The following is a 20,724-nucleotide window of genomic DNA, read 5'->3' on the forward strand; positions in this document are numbered from 1 at the left end:
AATTCTCAGCGTTTCAACCCACCAGCATCAGAAAATCAAAAATAAAAATTCATAACTCGAAATAATTTTGATCAAATAACGTTTTCTTGGTCAGAAATTAAAGACGGACTGAAGAATCAAAAATTTGAAAATGGTCGGAAATAAAAATTCATAACTCAGAATATTTTTGACCAAATAATGTCTTCTATAGGTCGGAAATTAAATAGAAACGTAATGAACTTTACAATTTGGACAATTGCGAATTTTTTCATAAATTTTCTAATTGTCAGCGTTTCAATCTGTTCGCATCAGAAAACCAAAAATTTGAAAATGTCAGTGCTGCCAGATGATTAAAACTACAAATCTTCAAACTTTTCTTATTTATCTTCAGAAATCTTTAAACTAGTCAAAAGAATTTCTTCACATTTTGATGGTTATAATTTTTTCTAAAGTATTATAAATGAAATTAAACAAACAATTTTAAAAAAATAAATAAATTTTGTTGGTTATGTTTGAATCTGTTCGCAGTTGGAAGTTAAACTTTTTTAATAAACTTTCATTCTCAATCTTTGAAATTTTAAAATTAATGCACTATTTCTAAATTCTTGATTTTTATCAAAAAATTTGAAAATAATTAAAGTTTGACGAATTTTATCAAAATTTTTTTTTAAATAATTGAATTCTTTCGAAAAAATTTAATTAAACTTATATTGGCAAATAATTGAATGCTCACAAAAAATATTATTATTTATAAAAAGAATCAAATTCTTTCAAAGAATGTAATTAAAATTATTGAAAATAATTTAATTCTCAACAAGAATTTTATTAAAATTTTTTTTAAATAATTAAATCTTTTCGTGAAATTTTCATTAAAATTGGTTTTGAAAATAATTGAATTCCTGCGATGAATTTTACTTTTTATAAAAATAATTGAATTCTTCGAAAGAATGTTTTATTAAAATGTTTGAAAATAACTTAATTCTTATTAAGAATTTTATTACAAATTTTTTTTTTGAAATAATTTAATTCTTGCAAAAAGTTTTTAAAATTAATTAAATTTTTCGAGGAATTAATTTAAAATTTTATTAAAAATAATTTAATTCCTATAAAAAATTGTATTATTTATAAAAATAATTGTATTCTTACACAACGAATTTTATTACATTTTTTTAAATAATTGAATTTATGTGAAAGATTTTATTATTTGTAAAAATAATTGAATTCTTACGAAGAATTTTATTAATTTTTTTTTTTTAAAATTGAATCTTTTCGTGAAATTTTAATTGAAATTGTTTTTGAAAATAATTGAATTCCTGCGATGAATTTTACTTTTTATAAAAATAATTAAATATTTAATTTAAATATTTAAATAATTAAATAATTAAATAATTGAATTCCTGTGAAAAATTTTATTATTTATGAAAATAATTTTATTCCTACACAAAGAATTTTATTACATTTATTTAAATAATAGAATTTATGTGAAAGATTTTATTATTTGTAAAAATAATTGAATTCTTATGAAAAATTTTATTAAAATTTTTGTAAATAATTTGCTTTTTTCAGAAAAATTTTAGGGATATTTAAATTAATATAAAATATGAAATTCAAAAAGGTTTGATTATGAAATTTTTGAAAATGTTAATTACTATCAGTGCTGCCAGGTAATTAAAAATTTTCTTCAGAAATTTTTCAACTAGTAAAAAAAATTTCTTCAAAATTTTGGTTACAATTTTTTGTAAAGTATGATAAATGAAATTAAATTTCACAAACAATTTTAAAGAAATAAAGTAATATTGTTGTGTTTTAATCTGTTTGCAGTTTGAAGTTAGTTTTTGTTTGCTACTCAACTTTTTTAATAAATTTCCTTTTTTAATGTTTTAAATTTTAAAATTAATTCACTAAAAATTACTAAATTCTTGTAAAGTTTTTATCCAAAAATTTGAAAATAATTAAAGTAATTCGAAGAATTTTATCAAAAATTTTTTTAAATAATTGAATTCTTTCGAGAAAATTTCTCGCAAAAAATGTTATTATTTATAAAAAGAATGAAATTCTTCCAAAGAATGTTATTAAAATTATTTAAAATAATTTATTTCTTAACAAGAATTCTTATAAAAATTTTTTAAAATAATTGAATATTTTCCGTGAAATTTTATTAAAATTGATTTTGAAAATAATTGAATTTCTGCGATGAATTTTACTGTTTATAAAAATAAGTGAATTCTTCGAAAAAATGTTTTATTAAAATTTTTGAAAATAACTTAATTCTTATCAAGAATTTTTTTTAAAAATTGTAGAAAATAATTTAATTCTTGCGAAAAAGAATTGTTAATAAGTAAATTTTTTAAATTTTGAATCTGAAATTATTCAAAAATTGATGTTTATATTTGAAAATATAAAATTTTTTAATTTGCAAAATAATAAATAAATAAATAGAACTGTAACATTTATACTGTAGTAATTAATAATTATTACATTTATTATTATAATCATAAGAATTAAAAGAACAAAAATTATAATTTATTTTTAAAAAATGGTTTGCTTATATTATTTAAATCTTTATAAATATTTTCATTATTATTTGATATATACACAGATATATACTTGATATATACTTGATAATATACAATATTTCTTGAAATTCTTCAAATATCGCAGATTGCTTTAATTTTCTTTAGTTTTGAAGAAAAATCTTCCAATCTGGCAGTACTGTTAAAAATGGTCAAAAATAAAAATGCATAACTCGGATTATTTTTGACCAAATAATGTTTTTTTGGGTCAGAAATGAAAGAGGGATTTACGATCTTTAAAATTTGTTAAATTTCAGACAGTTCTTAAAATAAGATTCACTTTTTACTGTGAGGGACAGTTTTTGATTTAATAAAAATTATGAAATTATTTTTTCCCCTTTCTTTCTGTTACGTATATAAAAAAAAATTTTGTTATGTGATTAAAAAAAAGTAATAATGAAGAAATACGATTACAATACGCATATAAGAAAAATTGTTACAAATTTTTATAACCTTGTACAGTCTTGAATGAATACGCGTTTTCTAATATTTTCATATTTTCTTAAATAACACTCTGACCTTAGTTCACTTTATGTATTATACACGTACTTTTACTTTTGTCGTACTAAAAAAATGAATATTTCAATTAACAATTTAAAAAAAAGGAATGCGCGTTGCTCGCTTCAAGTTTAATGAGGTGAAAAAAAATTGATCAATCATTTTGATTTTTCTTTTATGAAAGCAACATTTATAACGTGCTGGGATTAGCTTCGTAGAATATTGCAGTTTGTCAGAGAGATACTTGCACACATCATGTATCTAGCTTCCTCGATGCCTATCTTGTTCGCACATTCCAGCATCACTTCGCCTGGCAAACTCATTTATATATACAATTTCCCACATATACACAAATATTTAATTTCTTCCCGCGAACAATGTCACGTTTTCATATATATGATTTGCGTCCTTGTAATCTTTTATTTACCCATTTTGCAATCAAATTAATAAACATTTTTCTTAAAACAAACACTTCTCTTCCTGTATATTATTCGAATTCAGTTTCTTTTGGGTTAATTTTTTCTTTTTGAAAATTTCTTCTTCTTCTATATTAATAATCGTTGTATTTCGATAATCTGTTCGCAGTTTGAAATTATTTGTTGTTTGCTTTTTTGTTTCCTAACTTTTTAAATAAGTTTTCTCCGTAAAATGTTTTTAATTTTTAAATTAATGTACTGAAAATCATTGAATTCTTGCAAAGTATTTATCCAAAAAATTTGAAAATAATTGAATTCATTTCAAGAATTTTATCAACATTTTTCCTCATAATTTAATTCTTTCAAAAAATGTAATTAAAATTGTATTGGAAAAAATTCAATTCTCGGCAAGATTTTTATTAAAATTCTTTAAAATAATTGAATTGTTTTGAAGAATTTATTTCAATATTCTTGAAAATAGTGGAGTTTTTTTTATAATTTTTACTGAAAATTAACAAAGTAATTGAATTTTATGAAGAATTCAATTATTATTTTTATAATAATTGTAATGAAATTCTTTGCAAAAAGTAAATTTATAAAATTAAAAATCTTCATATATTTTTATACAAATAATAAAATTCTTATCCTGATTTTACTTATTTTCAATTCTAGTTTAAATTGATTTCTTCGAAAATTTCAATTATTTTTAAAAATCTTGTAAAAATTCTCCGAGAATATTCAATTATTTTTAAAAATAATTGAATTTTTCACAGGAGTTCAATTATTTAAAAAACTTGTAATAAAATTCAATTCAGATTCAATTATTTTCATGAATAATAAAATTTTCGCTGGAATTCAATTATTTTAAATATAATTTTACTTGTATTCCAAGGAAAAATCAAATTATTTTTAAATTCTGCGACAGAATTCAATTATATCAATAAATAGTAGGACCAAAATTTTTTCCGCAGGAATTCAATTATTTTAAATACAATTTTCATAAAATTCCTCTCAAAAATTTACTTAGGATTTTTTAAATTTTGTAAAAATTCATTTATTTGCAGAATAATAAATTTTTACACAGAGGGATTCAATTATTTAAAAAAAAAATTTATTTAAATTCTATTCAAGAATTCAATTATATTCAGAAATCATTAAATTTTTTATGTAGTGAAAATCATCGAATTTTTGTAAAGTATTTATAAAAAAAATTTGAATATAATCGAATTTATTTCAAGAATTTTATTAACATTTTTTTAAATAATTGAATTATTTCAATAATTATATTTAAATAATTATTTTTTCAAATAATAAAAATTATATTGAAAATAATTTAATTCTTGGAAAGATTTTTATTAAAATTCTTTAAAATATTGAAGTTTTTTTAAATAAATTTTTACTGAAAATTTAGAAAATAATTGAAATTTACAAAGAATTTTATTAAAAACTGTTGAGAACAATTAAATTGATTAAAAAAATTGTATTATAATTTTCAAAAATAATTGAACCTGTTAGAGAAATTTTATTAAAATTATCTTGAATATAATTGAAATTTTGCATAGATATTTTATTAAACTTGTAGGTAGAAAAATTAATTTAGTTTCTTAGAAGAATTTTTTTATTTACAAAAATAATTGACTTGTTTGCTAAAAATTACATACAATTTATAAAAATAATTGAATTATTTAATTTTACATCAGAATTATTGAAAATAATTGAATTTTTACTAAAACTCTTGAAAATAATTGAATTCAAATAATATTTTTAAAAATAATTGTATTCTTTTGCGAAATTTTATTAAAATAATTATATTGAAAATAATTTAATTCCTCAGAAAAATTTTATTATTTATGCAAATAATTGAATTTCTTTGTAAAATTTTTATTAAAGAAAATATTTTTATTTTTGCGAAGAATTTTCTTATTTATGAAAATAAAAATTGAATTATTGCTGAGGATTTTAAAATTCATAAAAATAATTAAATTGTTTTGAAGAATTTTATTTGAATTTTTTAAAATTGAATTTTTTAAAAAAATTTCACTAAAAAATTTTGAAAATGATATTTTTAAAAGACTTTTATCAAAATTGTTGAAAATAATTGAATTTATATTAAAATTCTTAAGGGGAGAGACCGGTAAAATTTCAACCCTTCGAGATATTTACGTTGTTAAAAGAATAAAAAAATTTATTCCATATAGTTAAAATTGAAAAAAAAAATTTTCGGCCATTTTGAGAATTTTATTTTTGAAAAAATTAAAATTTTTCAAAATCCATACGATTGATTATTCAGAATCGTTAGAAAAGTCTACAAAAAATTTGGCAACGAAAAATAATAAAAAATGTGGAAGTATAGTTGAATTTTTTAAAAATTACTAGTAAAATTTGAGCCGATCAAAAATGACGATTTTTAGGGGTATCCAAATTATTTTTACACTTTTTCAGTTCCTGCAATCATATTACATTATAAAAAATTAATAAAAGTAATTTTTAACTGATTTACAATTATTTTTTTTTATTTTTCGAAAAAAATTGATTTTTCGAATAAATTATAATTCTTGAAAATCCATACGATTGACTATTCGGAATTATGAAAAAGTTATAGAAAAAAATCAGCAACGAAAATTAATAAAAATTACAAGAGTAGTTCAAATTTTTATTCGTCGAAAGAGTTCAATTATTTAAAAATTTATTGATAAAATTCTTTATGGTAATTAAATTTTAAGAAACATTTTTTTCCAAACAAGTTAGAAAATACAGGAAGTATCTCAAGATCCTTATGTATGTGAGTTGAAAGATTGACTTTTTTTTTTTTTTTTTGACTTCCGTATTTAAAATGATGCAAAGTGTGTTTCTTTTAACGCTTTTTCTTTCGTTGACGATTTATAATAGATTACGTATAAATGATATACACAATAAATGATATTGTAGAATTGCATAACATAAACGTGAGACTTGTGGAGTGATCAGCATGAGGATGAGGATGCATCATGAGGATGCATAATTGCACTGTTGCAATGGCGCCTATGTCGCCTTTCTCCGGCACATCGACCTTGAGAAAACGATCTGTTATAAAAATCTGGCGCCAGTCGATCGATTTTTTTTGTCACTCTCGCGATTCTTGAATTCCCCTCAACATATGATGATGAGGAGAGGAGACTTCTCTCTTCGTTTTGCATTATTGCATAACCGAAAAAAAATATTCTTCTTTTAAGCGGATTCCTTTTATTTTCTTCACGAAAATGTCTTAAAAAACGTTCTTTTATTCTAAGCACTGTTTACTTAAAACAGGGCTCGAACCAGTGAAAGTATTTCAAAATCCAGACTTTACGGACCAAAAATGAAAAATTACGGACCAAAAAAAAAAATATAACTAATCTGAGTCAAATAAGAGAACATTTTACTTAAAACTAGAAATTAAATTTTCCATAATTATAAAACATGAAAATACCGATAACTCCGAATCTTCGACTCGGAGTGATCGATTTCTACATGTTTTATAATAATTAAAGATGACCGAGTGCTAAAATTAATTACAATTCAATTATTATTTACAAGAATTTTTAACTAAAATTCTTCTTTACATCGATTATTTTTAATAATTTTCAAAAAAGTTCTTTGACAATTTTCAAATCCATTTGTTTCCAGTATTCAATTTTACGAAATTTCAATTATTCGTAAATTCTTCAATTAAATATATATTAGAAAATAAAAACTTTAAATAGTTTCAAAAAATTACGCAATTAAACGTTTTTAAAAAAAAAATAATTTGAAAATTCAATTATTTTTAAAAATTCACGCTATACTGCTATTAATATTCAATTATAATCTAAAATTTGAACTGAAATCCATTTCTAAAAAAATTTTAAATTAGAATATTCTACTAGAATTCAATTATTTAAATACAAAAAAACAATTTATTAAATAATTGAATGTTTCTTCAAATTCAATTATCATAAAGAATTTTATCAACAAATTTTTAAAGAATTGAATTCTTTCGACGAATTTTAATAAAATTTTAAAAAATAATTACATTTTTTGAGAAACTAGTTTGAAATTTTCATAAAAATAATTTAAATTCTACGATGAATATTGTTATTTATGAAAATAATTGAATTTTGCAAAAGAATTTTGTTTAAATGCCTCAAGATAATTGAATTCTTGAGAATAATTTTGTTATTTATCTTTAATAACTGAATTCTTTCGAAGAATTATTTACGTAAATAATTCAATTCTTGAGAAGAATTTTATTAAAATCTAAAGGAATAATTGAAATATTTAAAAAAAAAATTAAATTAAAATTGAATTTAAAATAATTGATTTCTTTCGAACAATTTTATTACAATATTTGAAAATAATTGAATTCCCGTGAAAAATTCTAGTATTTTTTTAAATAATTAAATTCTTCGAATTAAGAATTTTAAAAAAAGATTTTTTTAAGTAATTGATTTTTTCGAGGAATTAAAATTAAATTTTTAAGCATTTTTCGAGCAATTCCTGCAAAATTGTATAAAAAATAATTTAAATCCTGCAATGAACTTTGTTATTTATGAAATTAATGGAATAGTTGCTAAAAATTTTATTAAAATTTTAAAAAATAATTGAATTTCTGAGAAGAATTTTATTATTTATGAAAATAATTGAATTATTATAAAAAATTTTATTAAAATGTTTAAAAAGAATTGAATTTCTGTGAAAAATTTTGTTATTTGTGAAAATAATTGAATCTCTGAGAAGAATTTTATTGTTTTTAAACAGTATTTCATTTTTTTTTGAAGAATATTATTACTCTTGAAAATAATTGAATTTCTGCAATAATTTGTAACTCTTTCAAAATTAAATTTTTTTTTGTTTTTTTAATTAAAATTCTTCTATAATTATGCATTATTTTTATTAAATTTTTAAAAAGTTCTTTGAGAATTTTTAAATTTATTTGTTTAAAATTCAATTTTACAAAATTTCGATTATTCAGAAATTCTTCAATTAAATATATTAGAAAATAAAAGCTTCAAATAACTTCAAAAAAATACAGAATTAAACTTTCTCAAAAAAAAATTCAATTATTTAAATACAAAAAAAAAACTTATTGAATAATTGCATGTTTCTTAAAATTGAATTCTCACAAAGAATTTTACCAAATAAATTTTTAAATAATTGAATTCTTTTGACGAATTTCAATGAAATTTTTAAGAAAAATGTTCACTTTTCGTGGAATTTGATTAAAATTGTATTAAAAATAATTGAAATTTTGCAATGAGTTTTATTATTTATGAAAATAATATTAAATTCCTAAAAAGAATTTTATTATTTACGATAATAATTGAATCCCAGTAAAAATTTTATTATTTATGAAAATAATTGAATGATTGCGAAGAAATTTATGAAAAATTTGTAAATAATTGAATATTCATGTGAAATTTTTATTGTTTTATGGAAATAATTAAAAGTTTGTGTAGAATTTCATTAAATTTTTTTAAAATGAATTGAATTCTTTTGGAAAATTTTATTAAAATAGTAGATATTAAAAATCATTGAATTACGGAAAATTTTTGAAAATAATTGAAATTTTGCCAAGAATTAATTTTATTAAAATTTTTGAAAATAATTGAATTTTGAAGAAGAATTTAATTATTTATTTAAGATAATTGAAATTTTGACGAGAATATCTAAAAAATTTTGAACATAATTGAATTTCTGCGAAAAATTTTATTACTTTTGAAAATAATGGAATTTCTGCAATTATTTGTAATTTCTCTAAAATTCTCCAAATTATATCGTACAATTTTACGAATTTTTCGTCTTTTCTCAATCAAATTCCAGACTTTGCGGACCTTTTTACAAAAAAAACTGACTTTCACGTACTTCAAGCAAATTTACGGACCTTTACGGGATTTACGGACCTTGTACAAGCCCTGTTAAAAGCATCAATTTGCAACCAATTGATACCATAAATATAGGTCGAATAAAAAATTGATTCACATTTTAGGCATCAATTTGGTACTATTCGGTACAATTTGATACAATCTGATACAATTTGATACAATTTGATACAATTTGATACAATTTGGTACAATTTGATACCACTTTAGTATCAATTAGATACTTTTAAGAAAACTGTGAGAGGATGGATGAAAATTATTCTCTAAGTTGAGAGTATTCCATTAAAAAAAAAAAATATTCTTCAACGAAGAGTAATATTCTTAATTCAAAAATAAAATCTTAGAGAAATAATTTTTTTTTTAAAACAAGAATAATTTTTTTCGCAGAAAGAAAAATATACATAAAATATATATTAATTCTTTTTCTATGTATTTCTATTTCTATATGTATTTATAGGTAGAATATAAATATAGACATAGAAATAAAATTGCGGATAATAAATTTTCTTCACCCATATGATTTATAGACTGCTGTTACTCTCGTTGCTGCATTGAAGTTGAAACTTCCTGCAATAGTAATACGTATTTTCCCATAAAGAACATCTTTGTACATATATTTTCTATTGAAATAGAAAAATGCGCTCTTTGATGAAGAAAAACATTCTGTCCGCGCCTCATGTCAAGATCCTCGCAAGAATTCGAAAAATACACGACAGACTTTGCTTCTTTTTGTAATTCCAAATTTTCAACTTGTATAATAAAATAATATTATTAACTTTTATAATTATTAATATCTATAATTAAAATTCATTTATGTCATAATAAGAATAAAGATTCTATCGCTCGATTTCTATTATTTATAAAAAACATATATAAAAGTGAATAAAGAAATAAAAAAGAATAAGGAAAATAAAGAGAATAAAGAAATAACAGAGAATAAAGAAATAACAGAGAATATAGAAAATAAAGAGAATAAAGATAATAAAAAAATAAAAAAAGAATAAAACAAATAAAAAAAAAGAATACAATAAATGAAAAAAAAATAGTAGAAAGGATCCATCAATCGGACACAAAGTGATTGATCCTTTCCAGCTTTTATCACTAATTGCCCCAAATTGAGAAGAATCTTTGATTGGAAATCACTCATTAAAAACCAAATATAAAGTTTAATGGTATAATCGATTGTTTCTCCAAAATAAAGTGAGATAAAAAATTAAAAATAAAAAAAAAATAAAAAAAGTGAGAGAAATTGATGTTTAAATACACCTCGTAGTTGTGCAGATAAAAATTAATATTAATCTAATACGCTAATAGGATATTAGAAATAAAGTCGAAGAATAGTTATATACGAATGTTTCGTGTTCCCCTCGGGGCGAATACATATTAGATTATAATTTACTACTTTAAGTTTAATAGTTAACAAGACTGTAAGCTATGTTCTCATTATAAGCAACTACTTGCACCACGTTACAAACGCCTCTCTTTGGAAAACTTGTTATTTTACAAACTTTACTTGTTAATAATACACTCACTAATACACTAATACCAATATAAGTATCCGTACATATACATTTGTGTACTTAAAGGAAAGTGACAAGATAATCGTTAGTATATTATTCATTTTTAAAACATTCACTAGTATTATAGTAAAAATAGATGCGCGCTGATAATTCTTTATGTCAAATATCATTTTTTTTCTATATGAAGAGAGTAAAATTGAAAACAATCACATTAAAAATCATTTATAAGACATTTGCCTTCCTAGGAAAGATAGAAAACCTCGTGTCATTAATTCGGAGAGGAATTAAATTCCTTCTTCGATTCGTATTCTCGAAAAACTCGTATTTTTGTTGCGAAAAAAATTTTTCAAAAATAAAATCAAAAATTCATTCTTTGTGAGAACTGTTCTTGTAAATTGTAAAGTTTGCTCTGCACTAAAAAGAAGATATTATTGACTCAGAAACAACTACGTTACTTTTTTGGTTCAAGAAAATATTATTTGGCTCAAATAAGTATTATTTGGTTCGAATGAACATTTCTTTGGTACATACAAATATTATTTAGATGAAATAAATATTATTTGGTTTAAACAAAGATTATTTAGTTCAAATAAGATTATTTGGTAAAAATAAATTTTATTTGGTTCAAACGAACATTATTTTTGGTTTATACAAATATTATTTAGATGAAATAAATATTATTTGGTTTAATTGAACATTATTTGGTTCACACAAATAATATTTGGATCAAATAAATTTTATTTGGTTCGAATGAACATTATTTTTGGTTCATACAAATATTATTTAAATGAAATACGTATTATTTGGAACAAATAAATTTTATTTGGTTCAATTGAACATTATTTGGTTCACACAAATAATATTTGGATCAAATAAATTTTATTTGGTTCGAATAAAGATTATTTTTGGTTCATACAAATATTATTTGGAAGAATATATTTTCGGTTCTGAGAAACATTATTTGGTTCAAAATTCAAATAAATTTTATTCGGTTCTGAGAACATTTATATGGTTCAAAAAAATGTTCTTTGATTCTGAGAAACATTATTTGGTTCATACAAATATTATTTGGCTTCAAAAAATATTATTTGGTTCAAATCAATTTTATTTCGTTCTGAGAAACATTATTATTGGGTTAAAATGAACATGATTTGGTTTAAATAAATTTTATTCAGTTCTAAGAAACATTATTTTGTTCAAATGAACATTATTTGTTTCAAATATATTTTACTTGGTTCTGAGAAACATTATTTGGTTAAAATAATTTATATTAGGATTCTGAGAAACATTATTTGGTTAAAATAAATTTTGTTTGGTTCAAATATTAATTTTATTCACAGTAAATACAATTTTTATTCAAAACAAATAAATAATTTAATAGGTTCAGTAACAAATATTTATCTAAACCAATAATTTCAGTATTTGAAGCAAATACTGTATATAATTTGAAGCAAATATCGACTCTCGATATAAATTGTATCTCGAGGAAAATAACAAAAGTAATCGAATTTTCTATTTATTGAATTCTTTTAGTATCAAAATCGTTTATTTGGACCAAATAAATTTTTTCATTGCAAGGAAAATTTACCCTAAATCCTAAATCCATCTCAAAAAAATTATTATTATAATAATGAACACCTTTATAAAAAAGAGGTTTGTTCATTAATAATAAACACCTTAAGAAAGACGTTTATTAATTAATAATAAACACCTTAAGAAAAGCGTTTATTAATTAATAATAAACACCTCGTAAACATCTAATTTATAAACATTAAGCTTTCATTTGTCAGAAGAAAATATTTTTCTCCAAATCTCTATAATAGAAAGTTAATATTTTAACATAAGATTTGAAATAATAAATTTCTCTTGTAAAAATAAATATATATAAGAAGGTAATTTTGAGCGCTGAAAGGAATGCATTTCCGTTGTCGTGAACATGCTACATTGCATATTTGAATCATTTTCGTATCATCGTACTGCAGCCATTAACCCAATTACGACATACAACTATTGCACGCTTGTACAAATGATTGCGTTAAACACTGAATTCTTTGTCGGCGCCAATTATTACATATCATCAAGACATAGATTATACCAGTCAGAAAATAATACGGTCAGAAAATTTAGCGTCTGCGTGATGTTATATTTCGACGGAATACGCGCGCATTTTTCCCGCGTCATGTGTTTTTGAGGATCTCGAGTGTAGATTAAATTCTACAGCTTATTTTCCACCCATTAATTACTATTGCTTGCCAACGATTTTACATATTAATTCTATTTAGTATGAGAAAATTTTATCTCGTACCATTTTTTTTTGAATTTTCAAAAAATTAAAAACTCAAAAATAAATTCAATAATTTAAATATTAACAAGGTTACCACAAAAAAATTTTTTTTTCCTGACTTTTTCCTGATTTCCAGACAAAATTTTGTCTTTTTCCCTGACTCTAAAGAATATTCTGATTCATTCTCAAAATAATATTGTAAAATTATTCGAAAACATGAATACCTATAGCTTTATTGTTACTGCAACTTTCTTCAAAATTATTCTCATAATTTCAATTCGATTATTATTTTCTAGAATTTTTAACTAAAAGACTTCTTTAAATTAATTATTTTTAATAATTTTTGAAAAAGTTCTTTGAGAATTTTCGGGAATAATTTTGTTATTTATCGAAATAATTGAATTCTTTCGAAGAATTATTTATGTAAATAATTGAATTCTTGGGAAGAATTTTATTATTTAAATGAATAATTGAATTATTTCAAAAAAATGTAATTAAAATTGTATTTAAAATAATTGATTTTTTTCGAACAATTTTATTAAAATTTATTAAAAAATTTTATTAAAATATTTGAAAATAATTAAATTCCTGTGTAAAATTATAATATTTGTGTAAATAATTGAATTCTTACAAAGAATTAAAAAAAAAATTTTGTTTTAATTAATTAATTTTTTCAAAGAATTGAAATTAAATTTTTAAGAATAATTACATTTTTCGAGCAATACCTGTAAAATTGTATTAAAAATAATTGAAATCCTGCCATGAAATTTATTGTTTATAAAAAAATTGAATAGTTGCTAAGAATTTTATTAAAATTTTCAAAAATAATTGAATTTCTCAGAAGAATTTTATGATTTATGAAAATAATCAAATTATTGTAAAAAATTGTATTAAAATGTTTAAAAAGAATTGAATTTCTGTGAAAAATTTTGTTATTTGTGAAAGTAATTAAATTCCTAAGAAGAATTTTATTATTTTTGAACAATATTTAATTTTTTCGAAGAATATTATTACTCTTGAAAATAATTAATTTTCTGCAATAATTTGGAACTTTTCCAAAATTAAATTTTTGTTCGTTTTTTTAACTCAAATTCTTCTATAAATGCATTATTTTTATTAATTTTTGAAAAAGTTCTTTGAGAACTTTTAAATTCATTTGTTTACAATTCAATTTTACAAAATTTTCGATTATTCAAAAATTTTTAAATTAAATATATATTAGAAAATAAAAACTTCAAATAATTTTTAAAAAATCCAAAAAAACTTTCTCAAAAAAATTAATTCCACAGAATTGTTATAGTTGAAAATATGAAAAATTTAGATTTTCAAAGATTTTAATTTGAAAATTTTTCAAAATTCAATTATTTCTAAAAATTCACGCTCTAATGCTTTTAATATTTAATTATAATCTAATTTTAACTAAAATTCATTTTTAAATAATTTTTTTTCAGAAAATTCTTCGAGAATTCAATTATTTAATTACAAAAATAAATAATTTATTGAATAATTGAATGTTTCTCAAAATTTAATTCTTATACAGAATTTTTATCAACAAATAAATAAATGTTTTTTTCGATGATTTTTAATAAAATTATTAAGAATAATTACATTTTTCGAGGAATTTCTAATTAAATTCATTGACAAATTTTAAAGATGCGATCTATTTATGAAAATTGGAAATGTGACTCATGTAAAATTGAATTAATTGTGAAATATTTTAGTAAAATTATTCATTAAATTATTTGTAAGTAATAATTATTAAGATTATTATTAATTAAGAACAATCGTTCTTCAAGAATTGAGTTAACAAGAAATTATTGTCAGAAATAGAATTAATTAATTAAAATTAATTGAAGACGATTAAATCCTCTATTTATTTATAAGCCATACAATTTTTTTGTTTAAAAAATTACTATAATTAGAGAAATTTAAACTTATTTAGTTTTAATTTAATTAAATTTAATTTTCATTAAAAAAATTAATAAAAATAAATCTAAATACGTTTAGAGGTTTGTTTAAAAAATTCTTTCTAGTTACAGCGATTTTTTTCATATAATATTCTCTCTTAATTTGAATTAGTAAAAATGTTTACTAATTTGAATTAGTTACTGACTTTTTGTTTTTCAAAAATTGGTAAATTTTACTAATAAATTGGTAGAAATTACTATTTGTTAGTAAAATTTATTAATCCAAAAACAAAAAGTTAGTCACTAGTTCCCATTGGTAATTTTTACTAATTTTATTTTAGAGAGTTAATTAAAAAAAGGGATTTTAATTCCTAAAAAAAGGATTCAGTTTCAAAAATAAGGGGATTTTTCACATTGAGTATAAAAAATTATAATTAAACTACTACGTATGTAAATAATCGCTTGTAAATATTTGAAAAGAAGTTTTCAAAACAAATATTTATTTTCCGATATTTTCTTTCAATTTCATTAATTATCAATTTCATAAAAATATTTTTTTCGTAAAAATAAACGAAATAGAATTTTTTAATAATTATACTCCTTTGCTAATTATATTTTACTTACAATATATAATTATACATATTTCGATGAATATTTACTTACGAAATAAACTCGTCAGGAAAAACATTAACTCTCCTGAAACAGAAAGAAAAGAGAAAACTTTATATTAGAATTATTATCAAAAAATAAAATAAAAACAAATAATATAAATAATATAAATTTTCTATAAATAATTCTATTAAGTTTCTTCCATTAATCAATATTTAAATAGTAATTTACCAAACTATTTGTAACTAATAAAAAAGGGGATTAGGTATAAGATAAAAATTTATCAAAATCACTAAAATTTACTTCAAAAATAGTAAAAGTATAACAAATTGCAAAGCAGAAATGCGCAAAATTTCCAAACAGTTCAGTTATTACTTTGTAAATACTAAAAGTAATTCCACATTTCCTCCAAATGTAGTAAAATAAAATAAAAAAATTAAAAATTGAGAAATAAAATATAAAAATGAAGAAAATAGATTTAAAAAAAATAGATAACAATCTATATGAAATATCGTTAGCAGATATGTATACAGAAAAATAGTTCAATTAAATATAATTACGTTTCATTTACTTTCCAACTATGATTCACAGAATTTTACTGATTCATATATAAATATATTTTTTAAAACAAATAATACATTAAAAATTAAATGACCATGAATTTTATTTCAGAGCAGGTATTTCTCCCAACCGCATATCCGTGTTGATGAAAGGAAGCAAGATCAAAAAGTAAAGAATATATATATATAATACAAAGAAAAAAAATCCGTTTAGTCATAAAAGCGAAAAAGAAAGTTTTGTCAATAAGATTTTATAACTCCAAAGAAGAAATAATGCGAGAAGAAGAAAAATTTTTATTATAAATTCTATAAACATGTCTATAAACAACACACTGAATATGTTTATGATATAAAGTCTCAAATTTTCCGAAAATTCATTATTATTTCGCAAAAATTGCCAACCCTTTGAGATTTTCAAGAATTTTAAGAATTTTAAGATTTTCAGGAATTTTAAAATTTTCAAGAATTTCAAGATTTTCAAGAATTCGAAAGATTTGCGAGAAAATAAATTTTTTATGAGACTTTATATCTTCTACTTCCGTTCTGGTGGTTCTCGTTCTTTTTTTTTTAATTACACACACTCTTGGGTGTTAAAATGCAACGGATTTTCACTTAATTTTTTTTTTTATATGCATACAAGTGCAGTGAGACTAATTTCGTGGAACGAATGTTTGTTTCAATTGGCCGAAGACTGCGGAGCTCTTCTCTTCCTTCATTCGCTTCCTTTATAATCCATCCATTCGAGTTGGTAAACTCAATAAATAAACGATGTTCATTTACATTGAGAAAGTCAAGTGTTATTCTCAGCATGCGCTCATTGAAGGGAAAAGCTTCGAGTGAGAAATGCGCATATGCCTATACAAGTGAGAAGTAATTTGCATCAAAAGATAAATATGCCGCCTTTTTTTCCCCCCACCGCGTAATTTATATATTTTCCCTATTCTCGTAAATTTTCATTTCTAACCACATATATTAATCCTTTTGTTCAATTATTCGGGGAATTCATCTTTTTAAGGATGCAAAATGATAAAAAGTTGTTTCCACTTTTAAGTAAAATCAGGGTTCCTACAGAAAATCCGAACTTAAAATTCCATACATTTTCCATGATTTCCAGGTCAAATTTTTAGGAAATTCCAGTGGAATTTTAAATTTAATTTCCACGTCGTATAATATATATTATATCTTAAAATTTCTAATTTAATTTCTATTGAAGAGAAAAAATGAAAAAGAGGAAAAATTTAGACCCTTAAAAAATTCCAGGCCTTTTCCATGACTTCCCTGATTTCCAGAAGCCTTTTAAAAATCCCATACGATTTTCATGATTATCAAAAACTCAAAAAACCGAATTTCTTAAAATTCAACATTTTTTCTTCTTTTTTATGACATTTAACTTCAATATTTTTGGGCTCTTCAAAAACACTTTACCTAATTAATAGTCTCCACCCTTTGGTAAAGAATCTAAAATTATCAAAAATTTGAAAAACCGAATTTCTTAAAATTCAACATTTTTTCTTCTTTTTTATGGCATTTAGCTTTATTATTTTTGTGCTCTTGGAAAATACTTTACTTATTTAATAGTTTCGACTCTTTGGTGCAAAATCTAAAATTGTCGAAAATTACCAAAAATTCAAAAATCCGAATTTCATAAAATTAAACATTTTTTCCTCCCTTTTATGGGATTTAGCTTCATTATTTTTGGGCTCTTAAAAAACACTTTACTTAATTAATAGTCTCCACCCTTTGGTAAAAAATCTAAAATTATTAAAAATTATCAAAAATTCGAAAAACCGATTTTTTTAAAATTCACCAAAAAATAGAAAAGAAAAATTTTAGTTTCCACTTGAAGTAAATATAAATAATATTTTTAACTGTTACCAACTCCAATTAGATTTGGTAACAGTTTAACATTTTTTATCAGCTAAGGATTTTTTTCGGTGTAAAATTAATAAAAAAAATTAAAAATTAAAAACATATAATAAGGAAATAATAAAAAGTATAAAAAACTATTACCAACTCCAATTGGAGTTGATAACAGTTTAACAGTTTTTAACAACTAAAGATTTTTTTCCGTGTAAAATTAATAAAAAAAGAATTAAATATTAAAAAAATATAATAATAAGGAAATAATAATAATAAAAAGTATAAAAGACTGTTACCATCTCCAATTGGAGTTTGTAACAATTCGACAGTTTTTTAAAAGTGAATTTCCGTAGAACGGTTTCCGTAGAATCGTTCACGTGGGAAGTTGTTTATTTAATTTAGAGTTGTTATAAAAATTTTATTTTCTATTTCCCTGATTTTCCCCTTTCACTAATTTCTAAACCACTCATTCAACACTTCAATAGTTTTGTTAAATAAATATTTATTATTTGTTTTTTCGCGGAAAATAAAATTTAAGAAAAATTTAAATTTTCTGAAATTTAATAATTGATAAAAATTACAACTATAGTTCTTCCAAAATTTAATTATTTTCTACAGTTTTTAACTAAACTTCATCTCTAAATCAAATTATTTTTAAAAATATTCCAAAACTTCTTCAAGAATTAAATTATTTAAATACAAAATTACAAACATTCAATATTTCTATAATAAATGTAACTGTAACTGACCACGTTTTTTTAAAAATTATTTATAGATATAATATTATTAAAAAATTATAATGGAAAAATTCTGAAAATTAATTTTTTAAAAAATATTTTTACTTAATTTTTGAAAGATAACAGTTTAATTATATATGCAATTGAATAATTCCCAAATAATTGAAATTTGAAAAAATGTTTTTAAAATAAATGAAATTTATCAAAATCTTTAAAAAATAATTGAATTTTTAAAAAATATAAAAAAATAATAAAAATTTTTGAAGAATTTTAAATATAAATTTAAAAATATTAAAAATAATTAAATTATTTTAAATAATCTCAATGAAAAAATTTTAAGAATCACTTTTTTCAAAAACACTTTAGTATAATTTATAAAAACTAATTTTCATTATTTTTATTTACAAAGTTTATACTTGAAAAATTTTTATTAACATTTTTGAGAATTCAATTATTTTCAAAATTTGCAATTAAAATTCTTTCAAAGTTGATTTTCAGAAATTATTATAAAATACTTTTAAAAAATCAATTATTTCCAATTGAATTCCACAAAATTTCAATTATTCAAAAATAATTTAATAATAGGTATATTTTAAAAATTTAATTATCTTAAAAAAGTTACATTCAAAAATAATTTTTGAAAGATAATAGTTATTTAATTATATAGAATTGGAAAAAAACTCATTTGAAAATAATTGGAAATTTGGTAAACTCTTTTAAAAATAATTAAAAACTGGTGAAATCTTTTAAAAATTATTGAAAATTGATAAAATCTTTTAAAAATAATTGAAATTTGATAAACTCCTTTAAAAATAACTGAAATTTGGTAAACTCTTTTAAAAATAATTGAAAATTGGTGAAATCTTCCAAAAATAAATTAAAATTTAGTAGCCTTTTTTTAAAAATAATGAAAAATTGATAAAATCTTTCAAAAATAATTGAAATTTGTTTAAATCTTTTTAAAATAATTAAAAATTGGTAAAGTCTGTCAAAAAATAATTGATTTTTTGAAAAATATAAAAAAATAATCCAATTTTTTTAAAGAATTTTAATTATAAATATAAAAATGATTTTTATAAAATTTTAAGTCTGGAAAAGTAAATTTTTTAAAATTTTACTTTACTTTGTTGTTCGAAGATAATTGAATCTTAATAAATTATAATAAAATAATTCTAAGAATCAGTTTTTTAAAAATATTGTAATTTATTCTAAATAAATAAATAAATAAATGTAATTTTTCGAAAATAAATGAATTTCTCAAAGGAATTTTAGTATAATTAAAAAAAACTAATTCATTTTCTGAAGTATTTTAATTAAATATTTTGAACATGATTATTTTCTCCAGAATTTAAAAAATAAATCTAAAAAATTTCATTAATTTTCAATTATAAATATACACTTAACGATCATTCATATTAAAGTTTTTGAGAATTTAATTATTTTCAAAATTTGCATTTACAATTCTTCCAAAGTTGATTTTAAAAAATTGTAACAAAATATCCGAAAAATCAATTATTTTTCATGAAATTTCACTAAATTTCAATTATTCAAAATCTCTTTAATTGCATATTTAAAAAATTTCATTAAAAAAATACTTTAAAAATAATTTTTGACACATTTGTTTATAGTTATTTTTTACTACTATATAAAAATCGAAATAAGTTGCATTTTATAAATTGTACTAAAAAAAGGTGGTATTTTGTTTTGCAATATTTGGAAGAAAAGTCGAAAAAGTCGCAATTTTAGAAAATAAGTCGAAAAAAGTTTAAAAAATTATTAAAACCTGAGTCCTATTTACAGAAACAAAAAACTTACTTGAATGCAATTTTTCCCAACTGAATATTTTTATTCGAATTAACCAAACACGTACAAGTGTTTGGTTAATTCGAATAAAAATATTCAGTT

The 20,724-nt window shown here is 20.6% G+C and overlaps 1 protein-coding gene across 1 annotated transcript in view; it reads right to left on the reverse strand.

The window, feature by feature from the left end:
• LOC122503110 (rRNA methyltransferase 2, mitochondrial) overlaps positions 1-20,724 on the reverse strand; it is a 175,286-nt gene that overhangs the window by 33,886 nt on the left and 120,676 nt on the right. Inside the window, exon 5 of the mRNA XM_043613541.1 lies at positions 15,717-15,749. The gene's annotated coding sequence lies outside the window, so the exon portion shown is untranslated. The remainder of the gene's footprint in view (positions 1-15,716; positions 15,750-20,724) is intronic.

This window comes from Leptopilina heterotoma, unplaced genomic scaffold, assembly GCF_015476425.1.
Source record: "Leptopilina heterotoma isolate Lh14 unplaced genomic scaffold, ASM1547642v1 Lhet_244, whole genome shotgun sequence".
Classification (NCBI taxonomy): domain Eukaryota; kingdom Metazoa; phylum Arthropoda; class Insecta; order Hymenoptera; family Figitidae; genus Leptopilina; species Leptopilina heterotoma.